The following is a 22,305-nucleotide window of genomic DNA, read 5'->3' as shown; positions in this document are numbered from 1 at the left end:
ACCCTTCCTGTGGAAATGGCCGCATCATGACCTACAGTGAGAGAGAGAGAGAGTGTGAGAGAGAGCGAGATCCACTCTTGCTACTCTCCGCCCGAGATGTGACACCTGTTCCTAATGTTCTCCGGGTCTGCATTTATAAAACTCTTGATGCTAACCACAGCTCTAAGTGGTGAGTGGGTGGGTTTTGATTGCGTTCGTCTACAGCTCTCCCAGGTTTTCCTGTGTACATGCATGAATGTGTGTGTGTGTGTGGTTTAAAATGTTTGCGTCGTGAGCTGCTGCTATTTAAATGCGACACACCAACGGCAAACCGCTTGGGCAACTGCCACCCATTGAGCCCTGGGCAGTATGTTTGTCTCACTCACTTACTCACCCACTCACAGAGAGGGCAATGAATAGTAAAGGGTGTGGTGGTTGAAGTGTGTCTCGGTTTCCACGACAAAATAAAGAGACCAGCCAGTCTCGTAAACGACACGTGCCAGAGATGCTTTGAAGGGAACCGCTCCACTGCAGCCCCTTTCTCTGCCTGTGCGGTCTTTGTCAGGCCGCAAGTAATGACCATCTTGCCCTCTGAGGCTATCAGAAGGGCAGGCCTGAGCCAAATGCTTATCCCACCTATAAGCCAGTGGGAAACTTGTAATGTTTTATAGTTTCGTGCGTGTCTGCGTCACAGCCAGAAATGAACACATTCTCCCACCGCAAAGATTGAACCTTGTGTGGTTGAACCTAATAGCCTTATTGACTCCCGGAATCAATTAGGCTCTTGTGTGTCCACTGGTGGTTTTAGAGTTGTATTTCCAGTTTCCCCCCCCCCCCCCCGTCAGTTAGAGCAAAACCGGTGGCTTTGTTTGGAGACGAGTGCTGGGTCTGTTTGAACATGTTTACATGGAGGTGATCCCACGGTGGTAGGGGTGGAGGACATGGACATACACAGCCCATCAGCTGTCTGATGCATTAATAATTCAGAGGCTTACCTCAGTGTTTTCATGTTCTCATCCCCCTCTGTGATTGCCCTCTGTGCTTGGTCATGATGCGGTGGCCTTTTGCCACAGAGCTCTGCAATTGTCTCCACCTCTGTTGGGTCAGGGTGGAGGTGTTAACAGGGGTTGCCAGGTCGTTTGTGTAGTGTCAACATTTGTGTACTGGCTTGAATAGGTAGCTTGGGAGTGAGTGGGATGCCAGAAGCCTTTTGAATCAATACAATCCCACATGTTCTTAGCTGTTTTGAGATTGACTGTGAAAACGTAGAGGGTCATATTTCGTGGCTTCCCCTTCCCACTATTTTTCATTTCTCTGGCCTGTCCTCTCCCTTCATCTCAATCTCTCCACCCTGTCTGTGGCTTAGCCCCCTTCCTAAAGCTATTTTCTCTCTCTGTGTCTCTCTCTCTCTGTATCTCTCTCTCTCTCTCTCTGTATCTCTCTCTCTCTGTATCTCTGTATCTCTCTCTCTCTGTATCTCTCTCTCTCTGTATCTCTCTCTGTCTCTCTCTCTGTCTCTCTCTCTCTGTATCTCTCTCTGTATCTCTCTCTGTATCTTTCAATTCAAGGACTTTATTGGCATGGGAAACATATGTTAACATTGCCAAAGCAAGTGAAGTAGATAATTAACAAAAGTGAAATAAACAACAAAAATTAACAGTAAACATTACACTCACAAAAGTTCCAAAATAATATATAGTGTTGTAACGATGTGAAAATAGTTAAAGTACACAAGGGGAAATAAATAAACATAAATATGGGTTGTATTGACAATGGTGTTCTTCACTGATTGCCCTTTTCTTGTGGCAACAGGTCACACATCTTGCTGTGATATTGTGGTATTTCACCCAGTAGATATGGGAGTTTATCAAAATTGGGTTTGTTTTCTAATTCTTTGGATCTGTGTAATCTGAGGGACATATGCGTCTCGAATATGGTCATACATTTGGCAGGAGGTTAGGAAGTGCAGCTCAGTTTCCATCTCATTTTGTGGGCAGTGTGCACATAGCCTGTCTTCTCTTGAGAGCCAGGTCTGCCTACGGGGCCTTTCTCAATAGTCAAAGCTTTCCTTAAGTTTGGGTCAGTCACAGTGGTCAGGTATTCTGCCACTGTGTACTCTCTGTTTAGGGCCAAATAGCATTCTAGTTTGCTCTGTTTTTTTTGTTAGTTCTTTCCAATTTGTCAAGTAATTATCGTTTTGTTTTCTCATGATTTGGTTGGGTCTAATTGTGTTGCTGTCCTTGGGCTCTGTGGGTTGTGTTTGTGAACAGAGTCCCAGGACCAGCTTGCTTAGAGAACTCTTCTCCATGTTCATCTCTCTGTAGGTGATGGCTTTGTCATGGAAGGTTTGGGAATCGCTTCCTTTTAGGTGGTTGTATAATTTAACGTCTCTTTTCTGGATTTTGATAATTAGCGGGTATCGGCCTAATTCTGCTCTGTATGCAATATTTGGTGTTTTACATTGTACACAGAGGATATTTTTGCAGAATTCTGCATGCAGAGTCTCAATTTGGTGTTTGTTCCATTTTGTGAATTCTTGGTTGGACCCCAGATCTCACAACCATACAGGGCAATGGGTTCTATAACTGATTCAAGTATTTTTTTTGCCTGATCCAAATTGGTATGTTGAATTTTATGTTCCTTTTGATGGCAAAGAAGGCCGTTCTTGCCGTGTCTCTCAGATCATTCACAGCTTTATGGAAGTTACCTGTGACGCTGATGTTTAGGCCGAGGTATGTATAGTTTTTTGTGTGCTCTAGGGCAACGTAGTCTAGATGGAATTTGTATTTGTGGTCCTGGCAACTGGACCTTTTTTGGAACGCCATTATTTTTGTCTTACTGGGATTTACTGTCAGGGCCCAGGTCTGACAGAATCTGTGCAGAAGAACTAGGTGCTGCTGTAGGCCCTCCTTGGTTGGGGACAGAAGCACCAGATCATCAGCAAACAGTAGACATTTGACTAAAGATTCTAGTAGGGTGAGGCCGGCTGCTGCAGACTGTTCTAGTGCCCTCGCCAATTAGTTGATATATATGTTAAAGAGGGTGGGGCTTAAGCTGCATCCCTGTCTCACCCCACGGCCCTGTGGAAAGAAATGTTTTTTTGCCAATTTTAACCATACACTTGTTGTTTGTGTACATGGATTTTATAATGTCAAATGTTTTTTCCCCAACACCACTTTCCATCAATTTGTATAGCAGACCCTCATGCCAAATTGAGTCAATAGCTTTTTTTAAATCAACAAAGCATGAGAAGACTTTGGCTCTGTTTTGGTTTGTTTGTCAATTAGGGTGTGCAGGGTGAACATGTGGTCTGACGTACGGTAATTTGGTAAAAAGCCAATTTGACATTAGCTCAGTACAGTTTTAAAATGTTAGCTTTATTTAACTAGGCAGTCGGTTAAGAACAATTTCTTATTTTCAATGACGGCCTAGGAACAGTTAACTCCCTTGTTCAGGAGCAGAATGATAGATTTTTACCTCGTCAGCTCGGGGATTCGATCTCGCAACGTTTCAGTTACTAGTCCAACGCTCTAACCACTAGGCTACCTGCTGCCCCTCAGTACATTGTTTTCACTGAGGGAATGTACGAGTCTCTCTCTCTCTCTCTCTGTATCTCTCTCTCTCGCTCTCTCTCTCTTTTCTTTGCTTCTCCATCCTGGCAAGCCGAGACCTGAGGCTGAATACCAGCTAATCCCATAATACATACTGAACCGACCACAGGAGAGGGGGAAGGAGCGAGAGGAGGCATGATGGTTCAAGGAAAAGAAGGGGGTGGGGGAGGGCAGAGGAAAGGATTTTTTTGGGGGGAGGGGGGGGGGTTCAACCTAGGGGCCAGTTAATTTGATAGCTAAGAAAGGAAGAGGGAACATATTCAGAAGCAACGCTTATAAAGAAGTAGTAGTAGTAGTTACTCAGCGGGAGGGAGGCGTACAGTGTGGTGGTGATGTGTTTTTTACATTTCCTCCAGCGCTGTCTGTCTGTGGTGGTGCGAAGAGAACCAGGTTAGAATCACTCGAGGAGGGGGTGAGGGGCGCGACACTCATCGCATGACTACCCCCCCCCCCCCCCGGAACGAAGCTCCACACGACAGGCTGCGTTCGCCTGCCTCGCCACACGGTTCTGCGTGCAGATGAATGTGGTATTCCATCAGGCTGACTGTTTTGCACCCTTGACTGAGTCCACCTGAGTTGCTGCTATGTGAACCCAGACGGCATGCTGCTCACGCCACTGCCCCGCTGAACTGTTAACCCACTGATGAGAAGGTCACAGTGGAGGGTCACTCAAAGGCCTTCTTTAGGGTTGCGACTGATTCCCCCCCCCCCCCCCCCCCCCCTCTCTCTTTCTTGACCGTTGGTGAATGTAACGGGGCACTCGTAAGTACAAGAAGGCCTACTTCTAAGTCATAAAGTAAAGCTAACGAGAGAACAACGGTGCGCGTAGTCCAGCCTGCTAGGTGGCGGATGTTGTGTCAAATTAGGCTTGTTCTGTTCAAAGCAGAGGAAGAGAGGATTTTCTCCCAAGATGCCTGCGATCTGCTTAGAGTGCTGGTCCTCCAGGAGAGCTGAGGAGTCACTCTCCTGCCAGGTGAAGGTCTCTACACCCCTCGTATCCCAGAGTCCATTAGGCAGAGTCATGACAAAGACCCATCTTAGAGGCATTACTTTTTCATTTTGGTAGACGTACGGGCCCCATCAGTCTCACACCCAAAACACCCACAAGACAGTGGTTCTGAAACTTTTTTTTTGCGCTGTGGCCCAGTTATAGCTTCGTGACGTACCAGTTGTACAAACCAAGTTTTCGTGACGCAACAAACATGTTTTCGGTAACCCAGAAAACGGCAACCCACCTAGTTTGCCGTGCATTGTACTAGTGCGTGAGCCATGAGCCGAATTTTGTGCTCGTGATTTTATCATCCGGGCCAGTAACCCTGTCTCTTTATTCCAATGCAAAACGAGTCAACTCCAGGTGGTGTGTGAAATGTTTCCCTGGCAGTGAAAAGTGAATTAAAAGGTACACCACTGCTCCCTCCAGTTCTATTTTCCTGGATTGATGTGTAGTGTGCTTTGATTGGCTCCCGAGTGGCGCAGCGGTCTAAGACACTGCACGTTCCTGGTTCGAATCCATCCTGCATCACATCTGGCCGTGATTGGGAGTCCCATAGGACGGCGCACAATTGGCCGGGGTAGGCCGTCATTTTAAATAAGAATTTGTTCTTAACTGACTTGCCTAGTTAAATAAATAAAATAACCTCAAGTCCAGTCTGATCTGCATTCCAGCCTCACTAGGCCAATTCTTCCCCCACATAAGTCCAGAGAAGTAGAGTAGAGCAGTTCACAGAGGAATCCTCAGGGAGCACGCTCAGTCCTCACAGGATCCCAATGGCCTCCACTCTCAATGGCGCCATTGAGGAGAGAGAGTGAGAAAAGGAGGCAAGAGAAGGAGAGACTGTCTAAAACTGTGTCACAAGCCCTCTTTGTCTGGCTGTACTGTAACCCCCCCCCAACACATACACACACACACACACACACACACACACACACACACACACACACACACACACACACACACACACTCTGCCCCTTGACCCTGTTGATAATGTGGCTTTTTGTTGGTGCGCTAGTTGGCGGGAAAAAAGAGCTCTGTGTCAGTCAGTTTTTCAACAAAACACACTAACTGGCAACAAAACCATAAATCTTGTCAATGCATTTTGTTTTTCAGTTAAGTGGCCTTTTTTTATATTCAACAGCTCTTTTCCAACGGTTTATTTGTCTCTGTGAAAGAAAATCAATCACTGATTTTGAGTAAAACAGCAAAGATGCGAGTGCCGTCAGAGTTCTGACTGCATGTATGGACCATTGACGTATTTAATGTATTGACGTCTATGGTATGAATCATGTGCCCGTCTCACCACTCATATAGCAATAGTCAGCCACAATATGCCTCTTTCTCACTGGCCCAAAATCTTCATTCCAAAATCCCATCTGTGTTTCCAGAAAGCAGTGTTTGCTTTGTTTACTTCCTGATTGCCAGATTCTGCTCTTAGCTCTAAAGTTTTTTTTTTCTCTCTGTTCAACTGGTGGTGCTGTTTTTAATCGGTTTTAAATGTGCTGGAGGATGTGTTTTCAGGGCGTTTCAGGGGCATTTTAATCGGTGATTGACCCCACTGATCTGGTCCGTGCTGCTGGGAGGACAGCATGGCGTCATTCCTACAGTCTGGCTCTGGCTCTGGGGCTGGACAAACAGCATGTTTCAAAATATATATATATATATTTTTTTAGGCTAATGGTTTGAAAGCTAAACATCCCTTTTTAGATGGTCCAAATGAAACTCCAGTTTTTTTTAAACAAACTGCACTTTGCACTTTTTCTCTGGGTCCCTTGAGAAACAACACTGATGCCACTGACTAAATGGACATCATGTTAGAAGGGGCCATGCCACGGGGGACAACTGACTGTGTGACTATTCTATGTCATTGTATGTCTTTGTTGGGGTCTTTTCTCCTCTCCCTGCAGGACACCCTTTGCTCCTAAAGCCTCATCATCATTTAGCCTCATTAGCCTGTCACTGGGGTGATACGGTTACAGGAAGAGCCTCGTAAAAGACCCCCAGACCTCCATTTCCTCCCACGTCCCTAATGTAAACGCGATGGCCATACTCACTACTCAGTCAGAGCAGAGGGCAGTGTAACACTAGAAATGTCCCCCTTTTGAAAGATATCCAGCAGCCACTGCTCCTACTCGGGCGAGTGGACTACTGTTTGTCACTGTGTTGTAATTAGCCTATGAACTGGATCTGCGCTGTAGGATTCTCCTAAATATGTTTGTTTTGTTGACGGACTGTGAAGATTGTATCCCAAAGCTAGGCCTGAGGGAGAAGATGGCACCTGCCGGAAAGACGGATAAATCCCCACATTTTTGCAGCGTTTAAAAAAAAATAAAAAAGTTTTTTTTTTAGGCCTAGTAGTCAGCTATGCGTGTTGGCTGAGAGTAGCCTCCATGTGCTGAGGGGCTAATCGGCGCAGCACTATCCCCCCTGTTCTCTCCTGGGACGCACGCCTCCATGTGAGCAGCAGCAGCTGTGGGGGTCTAACTCACCCCTCTGGTCCGTCATTACCAGACCACCCCCCTCCGTGGGGCGGTAGACGGGGAGGACCTCAGGCCGAGAGGGCGGAGAAGCTTGACCATTTACTTCACAACCATTACTTAAGTAAGCCGTTTGGCTACTGTTATGTCTACCCAGTCGATCCTTCTGCTTTCCCGACCTAGCCTAAACAATGGTTTGTCTTCATGACTGTGTAAAGACAGTTGTTATACATTCATGTTAATGGCGTCTGTTACAGTATGTGGTCCTTATGGCAGGGGAGGGGCTTCAGGAAAAGTGTGACCTTCCCTTCTACCCCGGGACGACCAGAATAAAGTATCACAGTTTTGCTATGACAGCTTAGCTCACCCAGTGTAAAGTTCTTCCCCTGACTGTGTGTGTGTGCGTTCGTGTCACCTCACAGGAATGTGGGTCAGTCGGTCTGTCTGCTGGCTCCTCAAGCAGCATGTAGATGGTAATCAGCCCTGTGTGTTGACACCTACGTACCTGACGCCACTCGTTACGCCTGTGTGGCCCAGGTAAATAGGCATGTGTTACTCTGGAAACCGTGTGTGCGTGTGTACTGTGTGTGTGTGTACTGTGTGTGTGTGTGTGTGTGTGTGTGGGACACAGAGTGGGATTTAGGCCTATCTCCTGCTCCGTGTGTTAGCATAGCTGCGTTCTCTTTAAAAGCGTGTCTAGTATATGTGTGGAATTAGGGCTGGGAGCTGCTAGGGTCCTCAAGATACAATATCATGACACTTGTGTGCCAATATGATATGTATTGCGATATTTCACGATTCTATATGTATTGCGATTCGATACGGTCGTTTTATGGCGACGTTCCAAACATATGGCTCATCAAATGTCTGCTGCAGAGGGACAAGCCATGAGAAAACGAGTTTTGATCAGTCATGGGAATAAAAGTGTTAAACTAATTGGCTCCCTATTTAAAAAGATGGCGAACAAGCTAAAGAAGGAAAAATACTGCCGTTTTGGTGTGCAGGTACAGGAAAGTAGCGCAAAAATAATATTGTAATATTGTCAAAACGAAACGATATGTCGTCCCAAAAAATATCCCGATTATGTAACTAAGGATTATTTTCCCCCAATCACTATGTGGAATGCTCAAAAAATGCAGAATGTTTTTTTTTAAAGCATGCAGGCTAGATTATATTAGGGAAACGGACACAGTAACAGATGTTGAAACCTGAGGAATGCGTATTTAAAGGTACGGGTACCATGACGTCTTTGATGAATGTAGTGCAGTTTAAAACACGTTGTATTGCGTGTTTTAAAGCAGTAGGGCATGTGGTTGTTAATCTTTCCACGCCTGAGCTCCAAATATGTCTTAATGGTCGCCCGAGCGTGTGTTATTTGTTTTTATGCACGTGATGTCAGAATGCACTCGCTGTTCCAAAATGTGATTGTTACGCAACATGACAGTTAACACGCGCTGCCCTCAAACCAAGACATGCTGCCTGCTATTTATCTATAGGCTATGTCAATTTCAAATTATTTTCTAACAACAGTTTGAAGTGAGGTGTGTGTGTGCCACCTCATGAATTCACATAGAAGTAGCCCATTTCACTGTTGCGGACAATTTATGTTTGAGGCTTTACTGAGCCGGACAAACTTCTTGCTTGAAGGAGAGCCCAAGTACTTCCCCAGTGTTTCCGCAGATCAAGTATGCAGGCATTTGCGCAGTCTTGCATAAACTTTTCCCACCTGGCACATTTTCTGGCTGGCGCTTGCATTGCTTTCATTGTTGTTTTCCTTGCAAATAATATTGGACGTGTGCGTTTCTATCAAAGTAAGTGCCTTATTTTCTGTATATCGTGTTGGTGTTTCTACTGTAGCCAAAAATAAACTGTTCACATTGAGGACTTAACGTTGTAAAGTTTCAGTGAAACAGCTGTGGCCAGCTCAAATGCTGACTGTTGCGTCAATCGAAACTGGACGTTCTAAACACTCCGGTTTAAGTGTACACTGCAGGGACCACTGTAGAATGATCACACCCGTTTGTTGGTACATGTCAAGCCTTCTCACACAGAGATATCGAGGAGGCTAGCTGGGAGAAGAGAGGGAGAGAGAAGGGAGTCAAGGGACACAGAAGAAATATAGGAGCGCGAGAGGGCGAGATTCAAGGGATAGAGGAGATGTGAGAAGTGGAGAAGGAGGTGAGAGATGGATGGAAAGAGAGAGGGAGAGATGGAGGGCCAGAGGATGACTCCGAGATCGGAGAGGAGGCGGGGTCAAGGACTGCTGGGCCTCTGTAGGAGCAGCAGCAGTTCTGTGATGGTGCATCACTCTAAAAGCCTCAGTCGATCTCTCCTATCTGATTTATCACGGAGTCCTTGGTCTGTCAGGCTCTGCTCTCGCCTCGTGTTGAAATGCATTCTTCCTCTCTCCCCCTCACACACTGAATTCCCCTTGTGCTCACGTGCTTTCTCACTGTCCATTCATTTCATTTTCCTTTACAGGCTCTTCTCTGACTGCAGTCCTACTAGGTTCCTAACTTACTACGTTCTTCTTTCTCGTTCCCTCTGGCTATTTTAATTTTTTTCGTCTTCTGTTATACTGACCTTCCCCTTTCTTCCACTCTTGTTTCAGCTATTTCTCTTCCCTTTCTACTCTGTCATCATTTTTCTGTTGGCTCCTTTACCCTATCTCGCTCTTATTCCCCCTCTCTCCCCCTAGAGATTTGAACAAAGGTGATACCGATACGTGAGTTCAAGTGGGAGGCTAACCACTTTTCCTCTACAATGTGAGTCTGCGTGCATGCTTGTTAGATTCCTCTTCCCCTACCTGTAGTGATAAGGACACATTTTGTGATTGACATATTGCGGAGTGGGATGATAGGACATCTATTTATCGCTCAGGTTATGTGTTCTGAATGCTCAACGCCTCACGCCTACATCATAACTCTTTCTGTGTGTCCAGGGTTGTCATGGAAACCGACAGCACAGCAATCCAGCGTGAGCGGAGTGTTGTATATACACACACACATACACACATACATACATACAACACAGCACTCCCTGAGATGCTCATGGTAGATGGTGGCGGTGCCCCTTACCACAGATCTAGGATCAGATAGATTTACCCCCCCCCCAACTCCATTTCCAACCTTAAAGTGGGTAAGTGCTTCCATCTACTCCTTGAAATTCAGCTATTACCTTTCACCCACTTTTCATGTGATTAGCAGTAGCCCCCATCATACTGTAGGCAGAGAGACAGCACAGCGCCACGCGTCACACACTGGAGAGACATCCAGCAGAGGTAGGAGTTCTCATGCAGTTCTGATCAACCCTCCTATTTCCATTCAAATAGAGTGGGGGGGGTGTAGAGTAGAGGGAATAGGAGGGATGAAAGCGTGGCAATCCCACCTCCCTGTGTTTTAGTATGAATGGGGCTGCCCACCCCTCTGCAGGGGGTCCCTCCCTGCCTGCAGCACACTTTCAGGCTTAATAGTGAAGGTTGCTTGATGGTGGTGCTATTAGAGAAGGAAACTGTTTTAGATGCACACAATGCCTTTTAACACGCCTAGCACTGTCTCTCTCTAGCTGATAAAGGTTTGACGCAGGGCAGTGTTCCTTATCGCTGGTTCTGTAGAGGGATATGCATTTGTTTTGAACCAACCCTTTTTATAACTGACCACCGGTGTCATTGTTGACCTTTCGATGCATTCTTTAATGGTGTTGGCAACATAGAAATATAATCTAGATTATACTTCTATGGTTGGGAATCAGGGAAAAGAGTGGTGGTTGTGCAGAAATGAGGGATGGGCATTTGAAATTATTGCACTTAGAACAATGCATTTCCCCCCCCCCCCCCCGGATATCCGGATAGTAGAATGTTTGTTTTATTTATTTAATATCTTCAATCGAGACTAGCTTCTTTTTTTTTTTGCTTTAGAGTGGGGGGGGGCGAGAGAGGAGCAGGGGCCTTGCGTATGTGTGTGTGTGTGTGTGTGTGTGTGACACAGTCTGTGTGGCACGGTGAGAGAGAAAGTAGGCAAACTGACTCGTGCTAGTTAGACAAACTTGTTGCTGCAGTCGGATATCTATCATACCATCTGGCGGTGCCTGTCTCAACTGCATCAAGTCGTTGTAAAGAAGTTAGCTAGCTACAGTAGCCTACCTAGTTAGAGTAGCAAGGCTAATCGAGGCTATTTTGCTGCGATCCCTGTCCTTGTCTACAACCCCACTCATATGAATGAAACTGTCGACCTGTTGGTTGATCATTGTAGCCTACTTCTTATTTTGACAACTTTCTTCCTTCATTTTAATTAATTCCATTTTGCGTTGTTGAGAAATCTCCCACTTCACTTGCTACACACAGAGCCTCTGTAGCGTCGCTTTGATTGACCGACAATAACAAGCTTACACGCGTGTTAAACGTGTGTAGTAGTGTTGTCACGGTACCAGCATTTTGACTTGGATACCGATACCAGGTTTATTATCGTACTCGATACCGTCACCATACCAAAACGAGGCCATGAAAAAAAAAATTGTATTAGCCAAAGTTACAGAATGACACTTGATCCTGCTAGATAAACTCATCTGCTGCCCTGTTCAATCGTTAGGCGTCTTTTGAGTTCAATCTCATTACATTTGAACAATTGTATGTAAATAATATTGAGACAGACATTTATGCATTAATGAATCAATTATACAATCAATGTTTTTACCAAAATAAAAATCTCACTACAAAACAACATGATGTTAATCATTTATTGTAAATCTATTAATAAACTGGGTAAATCCAGATGTGGCCTAGGTCTACTCACAACACAGGTGAATGCATATTATTCAATAGGAGTGTGTGCATGCATTGAGTTATTGAGGTTGTTTTAGCTGATTTCAGGGGGCTACAGATTACAAGCAATCCCTTCCGTTTAGGACTTATTTTATTGGCTAGGAGAACATTATTTTGTGCTATTGATCAACAACATTTCCATAGAAGCAATCTCTTTTATAATAGTGTGCGCTGTCTCTAAGAAAGTAATGAGTAGGGCTGTTACGGGGACCGTATTGATGGCAGTCAAATTCCATGTGACCGTTTAGTCTCGGTAATTAGGCTTCTCCAAGCTCTGATGCTGCTGATGGTCATTAGTAGCCTACGAAACGTACTAACTGCCTGGTACTCCGCTTTCTATTGTCCCTCTAATCACTCTGACATCAATACAAATGTAATTGAAAATCTAATCAAACACATCATGAGAGCCCGTGAGCTCATGTTGCGCAACATTTCTATAGGCTATGCAATTGGTGGTTGTGATTAATTTTTACTAGGATTAAATGTCAGGAATTGTGAAAAACTGAGTTTAAATGTATTTGGCTAAGGTATATGTAGACTTACGACTTTAGCCTACCTGACTGGCATGAAAATGAACCATGGGAAAAGCGTCCTCCCTTTGCTATTTAAGTGCATAGATTATGTATTTTTACCGCTGTTTTGAGACCGGTGCATAATGGTTCATTCTAAATCAAAACTCATTTCACACATATATATTATTTAGTATATGTAAAGACAGCAAGAATAGTCTGATGGGTGACAATATTAGCCTATCACTTGTGAATGATGTATTATCGCTTGTGCAGTAAGGCAAGAAACAGCTTGCCTTTTTTTGTGTGACCTTTTTCAAAACATAGTCGCGTACTTCATGTAGCCAAGCCCGTAGACCTATATGTTTTGATAAGGTTTGTATCACAAGTAAAGTGGCCAAATAACTTCTTAGAATTAGAGCCTAAATCGCATACATAGGCTGATCGTGAGTTTCAAGTTTTAGGGAAGATCATTTTCACCATAAACATGCACCTTTTTATAATAAAGCGTTACATGCCTAATCTCATTTGTCGTCACTTTTGAGAACAGCGCAAATGCAATCAAAAATCACATCAAACACATCATCCAAACAGCCTATCCTACTTTTAACTCGCCTCACTGTGATCAATTTCAAGAAAGAAGTTCAACAGCAGGTTGAAACAGTGTAAAAGAAATGGACAGAGGCTTCTAAGGTGATTATTAATTCAAAACGCCGATATGCATCTTAGAGTTTATGCATAGGCTTATGAGCTCAAGCCCCCCTCCCCCAAAAAATGAATAAAAATTATGCTTGTGCCATTATACGATACATAGCCTACCGCATATTACGCACGGCAGAAAAACATAAAACTAAACTGATTTAAGATGTCTTTGATACATAATTGGTCTAGCCTTTTGAGTGTGGACTGTTATTGTGCATACTGGATGGATTGGTTACCTTATGCTACACTCCAACATGTACATCCATGAGTCTGGGAGAGAACGTATAGCCCTAGGCCATGCTGTTGGTTCATTGATTATGCAGAGCGGCTTAGTTAGCCTACAAATAATTAATTTGATTTTGAATAGCCTAGTAATAAGGAATTTGTTATATTTTCATAATTAATTGGGTGTCATATTACCTTTAGCTATACCGCATGAGACCGGGAGTATTTTGCATGACAATAACCCGGCGGACAAAATTTCATGACCGCCACAGCCCTAGTAATGACATTTTGTGAGGCAGAATGTGCCAGTGGAATCAGATTTTGTGGCTGCGGAATCTAGTGGAAACCAGACGGGTGGCGAGGGAGATGAAGAAGTAGATTTTTTGGGTGACGAGGGAGGCAAAGTGAACTAATAACGTTTTTGGTGACAATCAGCTTTAAAATCAGCATATTTTTCTTTATGGTTTGCATATCACAAACAAAGCAATTAGGGTAGTGGATTCAGGTGTAAGCTAGCAAGGAAAGTTAGCCTACAATTAAAGATGGAAGCTACAGGTATAGTCTTGCATTGTAACAGTGTTCTATCGTGTATGGACATTTGTTTTGCGAACAGTAATGAACAGTTTCAACATTTCTTAATTCCGTTATTCAAGTGTGTTAACTTCTGTGCAGCATGAGTGGGGCGCTAACGAGGCATCTCAGACAGCTCTAACATTGAATAAGTAGAGCAGGCAATTGCTCTTTGCACTATAAAGGGACTGCACTGATTAGACGTAATCGTCTCAATCACGTGAGACACATTTGACAGTCCCGAATGTAACAAAAATGATAGTATCGAACAGGTTTTTGTTTTGAAAAAGTACAGAAGTTTTGGTATACCGTGCAACACTAATGTAGGGGCGGCAGGTAGCCTGGTGGTTAGGAGCGTTGGACCTATGTCCCAAAGGTTGCTGGATCGAATCCTCGAGCTGACAAGATTGAAAGCTGTCATTCTGCCCCTGAGCAAGGCAGTTAACCCACTGTTCCCCGTGCGCCGATGACGTGGATGTCGATTATGACCTCTCTGATTCAGAGGGGTTGGGTTAAATGCGGAAGACACATTTCAGTTGAATGCATTCATTTGTACAATTGACTAGGTATCCCCCTTTCCCTAATGTGTAGGCTACCGGAGCATCTTTTTTTAATGCGGTGCACTCACACAAACTGTTTTATTAAAATGTTGAATGTGGTGGTCTATCCTTGTAGACTTATGTAGCAAAGCCTTTTTTCATTGTTAAATTAGGTCTGTTTTTTTCTCTGAAAATGAATCCTCTCCCAAGAAATCGAACACTAACGTACGTTCTGATTTTCAAATAACCGTTCCCATCCCTAGCAGAAATGAATTCATATAATACAATGGCAGTGACATCACACAGCTGAAAAAGTCTCAACATTCTAACAGGGTAAAGAACAGCGTACATTGTACAGGCCACGTCAGCCAGGGTGTGATTACACCAACACTTCGATGCGTCTTACAGGGCTTTCACACTAAATTGGTTTGGCACGTTTCCCCCCTTAGTTCGGTTCGTTTGGACTGGTGTGAACACTATCCTCCCTCGAGAGCACACTAAACAACGCACCATGGTTCGTTCAAAAAGGGTGGTCTCGGCCCAATTCCATTCGTACCATGGTTAGGTTCACTGCTGGTGAGAACACCGATAAACAAATAAACAAATGATTTGCATGAAGATGTGGTTTTGTTTTAGGCATTTTAGTTTGTTGGACATTTGGCAATGTGAAACCAACTGGACCGAATGTGGGGGAGATTCGAACTATAGCTCAGAACTGTGTGTAAATGCCCTTACAGTTGCGTTGACAAACCCATTAGATGACTCGGACGGCTCCTCTTCAAACTGGTTGGAATATGGAACGACTTAAGTAGCACTTTAGTAGCGCTCGCACACACGGCAAACCTTCTAAAATATTAATGCAGTCGGAGTTTGGAGTAATCCATTTCAATCGCAGCACAATGTGTATGGCAGGCGGGCGGAAGGAAGGCCGCTCATTGCTTCTCTCCTCTGCGGCTCACCACGGAGCAGAGCACCGCTGGATCAACCACTAATGATATGTAAAGTACGATTTGCATGTCCTCTTTGAAACGCGCCTGGTCTCTAATTCAGGCCGGCCCAGTCGCACTGTGTTCAGCGCGCTGAGAGAGATGTTTAATTACCCTGCTCTGCTGTAGGAGATGATAATTACTGAGCTGCTCTAACATGCAGGGACATAACTGACCATGTTCACTGAGCCTACTGTACAGCCGTATACAGCACACACGTTCATATTACACAGTGCACACACAGGCAGGCGTATATGCGCTCATTCACACTCCTACGTACACACTCTTGGAAGCATAGCTACTTCACAGATCACAGGTACCAAGAAGCTCAGTCATCATACTCATAAGTCAAGAACGTGCACTCGATTTCCTGATAGATCCATCTCTCCCCACACACACACACACACACACACACACACACACACACACACACACACACACACACACACAATCTCTCTCCCTCTGCACTGGGCTTGACTTTCTTTTCTCTTTTGTTTGATGGTCATTCTGTCTGGCAGGGACTGCAACCACAGAGAAGGACTCCAGTACTAAATTTACAGCTGCTGTCCTATTTAAAAAAAATGCACACACAGGAGGCTATATGGAGTGTGTTCATTTCTTTGTGTTTGTTATAATGGAATGTATACTAGGCTATTAGCCTACATGCCTTTAAGCCCCATGGTCTAGGTGTTGCATTTATACATTTCAACCCTGATAGGCTTCCCAGTGACCCTACTCCATGGGCTGAAATGTTCACCATGGCTGGAAAGTTTTCACTTTTCATTAGATTTTCTTCCCGGAAGTTGGGGAGGTCTAAACTGTAAATCCATGCTGACTCTGCAGGCTATATTCAGGACTGGCTCTTGGCGCTGGATACTATACTCTCCTGTCGTTTTTAGTCGATACACGCACACACACTCATGGCACGCGCGCACACACACAATGTCTCTCCCCACACACACATTTACTAAGAGATTGTTATGCTGTGCGTCGCAGAGTAAGTGGACCGGAATTGATCAGTATTGATTGGTACTGTATTGTCCGACGGTAATGGGCCTCCCCCTCAGAACATTTTAGCAGTGTCTGACCCCTCCCCCATCACAGCGCAATCAACCTCACTAGGGTTGGGCGATATTACAATAGTATCGTATAGCCATTGTGGATGGCGACGACATCGTGATGTGACAGACGATGGTTTAGCCTATTTGACCGGAGCCGCGCAGCAATGAACGGAGTGGTACAGCACACAAGCGACATTCCGAGTAATTTGCCAATTCCAATTTGCTATATAGCCTATTTGTTTAATTAAATATGTTAAAGAAAGCAAGGGAGGAATGTAGGCTAAAGAGTAAAGCCGGGACTATACCAGTATCGCGATACACGTAAGTATCGTGGCAAGGAAACAAAACACAACGCGGATTTAACTTCTTTAGGAAAACAGCCCTAATGTTGGAAACAAACATTCATTATGTTGTCATCCAGAGTAACATTTATGTATTTCCTAAGCCATAGCACACAATATTTTACATACAGCGGGTTTATAAGGGTTTTTAACGAGTTACGTCTGCTTTGTGTTCATTTTTGAAAAAATATCGCAATAATGGTATCGTCCCGGCCCTACTAGACCGAGCGGAGAATTCCAACAAAGCCGTGCAAAATGTCCATTCCATTCTCGAGCTGTAGCCTTCACATAAAGCTTGTTGTTTTTGTCAGCCAATCAGAGCGACGCTACAGTCGAAGAAGCTACATGTGTAGCTAGTGAAGTGAGAGCTCACTAATACACTGCAAGAGTAACAAAAAATTACAGAATTAAACGTTGGCAAAGTGAGAGAAGAGCTACCAACAGGTTGGCAATCGTTTGGAGTTGGGGGAATGCACAGCATGTAGACTCAATTGGCTACCTAGCTGGCTACGTTGGCTTAGATAGATAGCCTCTCTAGGCTACTAGGACTTAACGGAGGGTGAATTCATTTGAAGTACATCCCTTTTTGACAGCATCCCTTTCAATTTGAACAAAACTTTCCATACATACCCATGGAAGAAGTGGCCAGAAAGGGATTTTTTGGACCTGAATGCCAAAACATTCAAGAGATAAAGGTGCTCAAAGTTGACCCGTTTTGCATACTCCACCATACCATGAGACATCCATGCCTTCACCACTGGGGCATATGTTTTGTTAATTTTAGTCTTCAACCTTTTTTTTATGTCAAATATCAAGATTCAGACCCCTTGACTTTTTCCACATTTTGTTATGTTACATTCTTATTCTAAAATGGATTAAATTAAAAAATGTAATGACAAAAGCGAAAACAGGTGTTTAGAAATGTTTGCAAATGTATTAAAAATAAAAACAGATACCTTACCCTTTGCTATGAGACTCGAAATTGAGCTCAGGTGCACCCTGTTTCCAGTGATCATCCTTGATGTTTCTACAACTTGATTGGAGTACACCTGTGGTAAATTCAATTGATTGGACATGATTTGGAAAGGCACACACCTGTCTAAATAAGGTCCCACAGTTGACAGGGCATGTCAGAGCAAAAACCAAGCCATGAGGTCGAAGGAATTGTCTATAGAGCTCCGAGACAGAATTGTGTCGAGGCACAGATCTGGGGAAGGGTACCAAAAAATGTCTGCAGCATTGAAGGTCCCCAAGAACACAGTGGCCTCCATCATTCTTAAATGGAAGAAGTTTGGAACCACCAAGACTCTTCCTAGAGCTGGCCGCCCGGCTAAACTGAGCAATCGGGGGAGAAGGGCCTTCGTCAGGGAGGTGACCAAGAACCCGATGGTCTCACTGACAGAGCTCCAGAGTTCCTCTGTGGTGATGGGAGAACCTTCCAGAAGGACAACCATCTCTGCAGCACTCCAACAATCAGGCCTTTATGGTAGAGTGGCCAGACGGAAGCCACTCCTCAGTAAAAGGCACATGACAGCCCGCTTGGAGTTTTCCAATAGGCACCTAAAGGACTCTGACCATGAGAAACAAGATGCTCTGGTCTGATGAAACCAAGATTGAACTCTTTGGCCTGAATGCCAACCGTCAGGTCTGGAGGAAACCTGGCACCATTCCTACGGTAAAGCATGGTGGTGGCAGCATCATGCTGTGGGATGTTTTTCAGTGGCAGGGACTGGGATATACGGATATATAGGGAAAGATGAGCGAAGCAAGTAGAGATCCTTCACGAAAACCTGCTCTGACAGGGGCTCATCTTCCATCAGGTTCATCTTCCACCAGGACAACGACCCTAAGCACACAGCCAAGACAATGCAGTAGTGCCTTCGGGACAGGTGTGCCAAGCTTGTAGCGTCAAACCCAAGCAGAATCCATGCTGTAATCGCTGCCAAAGTTGCTTCAACAAAGTACTGAGTAAATGCTCTGAATACTTATGTAAATGTGATATTTCTGTTTTATTTTTGATACATTTGCAAAATGTTCTATAAACCTGTTTGCCTTGTCATTATGGGGTATTGTGTATATATTGAGAGGGGGAAATGATTTAATCAATTTTAGAATAAGGCTGTAACGTAACAAAATGTGGAAGAAGTCAAGGTCTGAATTCTTTCCGAATGCACTGTATGTTGTAGTATACGCTTCGAACACACCGACAGGGTCTTGGCGCTAAATAGTATGCAGCATCATCTGGATATGTATGCAACAAAGTTCAACATTCACCTTCTGCTACCATTTCTGTCAAGCCATCTACGCATACAGTTTGACGCATAAATCCAACGTATGCACCACACCGAACGCACTGCAACTACTTCTGCAACGCAATGCTGCAAGGCAAACACAGCGTTTAATTGGAAGTTAATGTAATTCTGGTGTACCAAAATGCAATGACGCTGTCGGTGGGTTCAAAGCGTTAGACCCTACTTTATATCATCTGAGGTTTTTGTGTTGTGCCTGCCATCGGTGGAGAGACAACATGCTCTTGAATACAGGGTGGGTGTCATTTCAATCATAGAATGGACCTATCACTTCAGACCACTGCAATTCATCTCGTACACCGTGACTTTTTATTTTATTTTGTAAATATTTTTGTAAATAAATAAATACCAATATTTGTTTTTACAAATTACTATCACAAAGATGGCCGCTGGTCCAACCACCATAACGTAAATGGTCATGTCTATTCTGTTATCTATATTTCTATGATTTCAGTAGGTTTCCTAATGAAGGATTGGCAGTGTAATTTAAAACAACAGATATTCCCATTTTCTGGGTGGACCTCCAACCATCTTTGTGGTACCATTTGAAAGTTATTGAAGTTTGATTACAAAATGGGTTTGACAACCCTGTTTGTAAGCTTTTCAATTATATCAATCTCAAGCGTTTATCTTTTCCATTGATGAAGACATGTCTCATGGTATGGTGGGAGCACTTATCTCAATGTGTTTCGTCCAAAAAGTCCCTTTCGGCACACTTCTACAATGGGCAAATATGTATGGACGGTTTTGTTCAAATCGAAAGGGGTGTTGTCAAAAAGTGATTGAATTCACATGGATTTAGGCTACCCTGTAGTCAAGACAGGCCCTGTCACATGGGATGATCATTTCTTCTTCTCTCTGTCTCCCATCTGCTCCTATCTCGCACACCCCGCCCATCCATCTTTGCTCCATGTGCGCGCTACACAGCCACAGACACACACCCACCTGTCACATCCTGAAGCTGCCTCCGCCAGGAAGGATATTAGAAAATATTTGCCTCCCAAGTAGGCTCTGCCCATTTAAACAACATCTTTTGTCATGATGTGTCCAGTTGTGAATGTGATTTCACTCTATAGCCTAATTGTGGTTATAGTAGGTTTTTGTTTTCCCGCCCAATTGTATTTTTTTGAGGGGTTGGCCATTTGTATATCACAGTGTTTTATGAGTACATAATCACGATAGCACAAAAGTTGATATCGCCCAACCGTAAACCTCACCCTGCCCTCCCCCATATTTGATCACCCCACCCTCTTGCATACCCTTTCACATCATTCACTCCGGTTCCGAGCAACCCAACACCATTTTTTTTGCCGAGCCTACATCAACCCTGTTCCTCATCCCACTACTTTGTAGCCTACCCTCGGCTTGCCCCCAGTCCTACAACCTCCACCGACACACACCGACCTCCCATGCACTGGCACTAGCACTCTGAGTGCAGGAGTCCCCTGGCTCACCCTGCTGCTGTCGTTTTGTTCAGGAGAACATTCCGGTGCACAGGAAGAGGAAATCAGGAAGTACGGAGGGGCAGGGCATTGGCACGGTGGGGGAGGTCAAGGATACAGAGGGATAGTCATCAAGGACGAGGTTGAGGGTGAGTGAGAGAAATACAGAGAGACATGGGAAGAAAAGGGGGAAAGATAGAGAAAAACAGGGAGCGAGAGAGAGGAATGAAGGTGTCCGCATGCTTCCCAGCCAAAACAGTTCGGAAGAGTTTGTGCATATATTATAGGGACATTTTGTGACAGTTAATTTTCGACTTTAGTAGTTTTTTTTCCTACTGTTCGTGCACACACTTTCTTTTCTCTCTCGACAAGTCAAAGTCGGTAGTCGGAGTCTACACGTAGGGATTCTTCAATGAAGTCTTTGTCATTCAACGAGAGGGACGACTTGTTTTCATGCCCATTTCTTGAATCGAGAAATACTGCACCAAACAGCTTAGTTAGATGTAAAATTGCGTGACTAAATGGACACAGTAGTATTGCTTTTTTCTCGTTTTCCAAGCGAAGGTCTTTAAGGGACTATGCAAACACACTTGTTCGGTGCCAGCGGCTAGGTGCCAGCCGAACTGAAGCATGTTGATGCCTTAAGAGGAAGAGAAAGGGAGAAAGAAACAGATGAATGTTGTAGGGATAACTGGTGGGTTTGTGTATTTAGGAGACTATGGTGTGTGCCACTGAGTGGTTGGATGTAGGCCTCGTGTGTGTTTAAGACACAGAGCCCCTGGCATCCACGTCTCCTCATCACACAATAGACTCACTGCTGGACTGATGAGCCTGGAACTGACAACAGACACACACACACACACACACACACCCCTCTGCCGGACTGTACCCACTCAACTCCTCACACATCTTCCATCCATATCAGAGCTCAGTCAGCCTACTTGGAATGTTATTACCGGTTAACGAATAAACCTTATGAATCTACTAAAGTAAAGTAGCAAAATTAATGTTTTGCGGTGTGTTTCTCTCTTTTGGCCTAGATCTTCCCAATTGTGGCAGTGTAGTTTTCCTCTGGCTACCTGGAGGCTTTGTCAGGGCTCTCTGATGTTTCACTCAAAATGTCCCCCGTTAAACTTTTAAACAACCGGTAGTTGTCTCTTCTGTTCCCTAATAACAGAGAGCAGTAGTTCTAACTTCTTACCATTTGTTCCTCTTGTGTTCCAGGCAGCAGAGCGGTGATAAACTTCCCCTGTCCCCGCCTCACTGATCCCCTGTGAGTCAACACACACACGGACCACGCCCGATTCACCCGCACAGCTGACGCCTGGAGGAGGTAGGCTAAATGAGGAACAACAATGTGTGTGCGCACGTATGTGTTCGTAACACTGTTATTTTACAGCAGCAGGGCAATACGTGGTCGGCTGTAAAAGTGAAGGAAGTCACGGAAAGTGTGTTGCATGATTTGTGTCCCTATCTGCAGATTTTTATTGCCTTCAGATGACAGCTTGAAAGACTGGTTCAATACTCAGCGAAACTCCCCACCTCCCACCAGTAGAGTTTGGGGTTTCATTTGCATAGTCGACACGGGACTGTTTTGATTGGTTAGTGCCTGCTTCTGTCTATGCGTCCGTTTGTTGTAGCCTGAATGTTGACAACATTTTTATGTGGTTCTACTCTTATTGAGAGATTGAATGTGGGCGTAAGTGTGTATGTTCTCACACGAACCCATTATTGAATGTGG

General features: G+C 44.4%; 1 protein-coding gene across 5 annotated transcripts in view; it reads left to right on the top strand.

The window, feature by feature from the left end:
- The window catches only part of LOC139549236 (signal-induced proliferation-associated 1-like protein 3), a 97,885-nt gene that overhangs the window by 19,880 nt on the left and 55,700 nt on the right, over window positions 1-22,305 (top strand). For 4 of the 5 annotated variants that reach the window (XM_071359479.1, XM_071359478.1, XM_071359477.1 and 1 more), the window contains exon 2: window positions 21,789-21,897. The gene's annotated coding sequence lies outside the window, so the exon portion shown is untranslated. Of the gene's footprint in view, window positions 1-21,788; window positions 21,898-22,044; window positions 22,166-22,305 lie in introns of all 5 variants that reach the window. The other variant, XM_071359476.1, reaches the window with a different exon arrangement.

Source organism: Salvelinus alpinus, chromosome 22 (genome assembly GCF_045679555.1).
Source record: "Salvelinus alpinus chromosome 22, SLU_Salpinus.1, whole genome shotgun sequence".
Classification (NCBI taxonomy): domain Eukaryota; kingdom Metazoa; phylum Chordata; class Actinopteri; order Salmoniformes; family Salmonidae; genus Salvelinus; species Salvelinus alpinus.
This window is presented reverse-complemented; position numbering and strand designations above follow the sequence as displayed.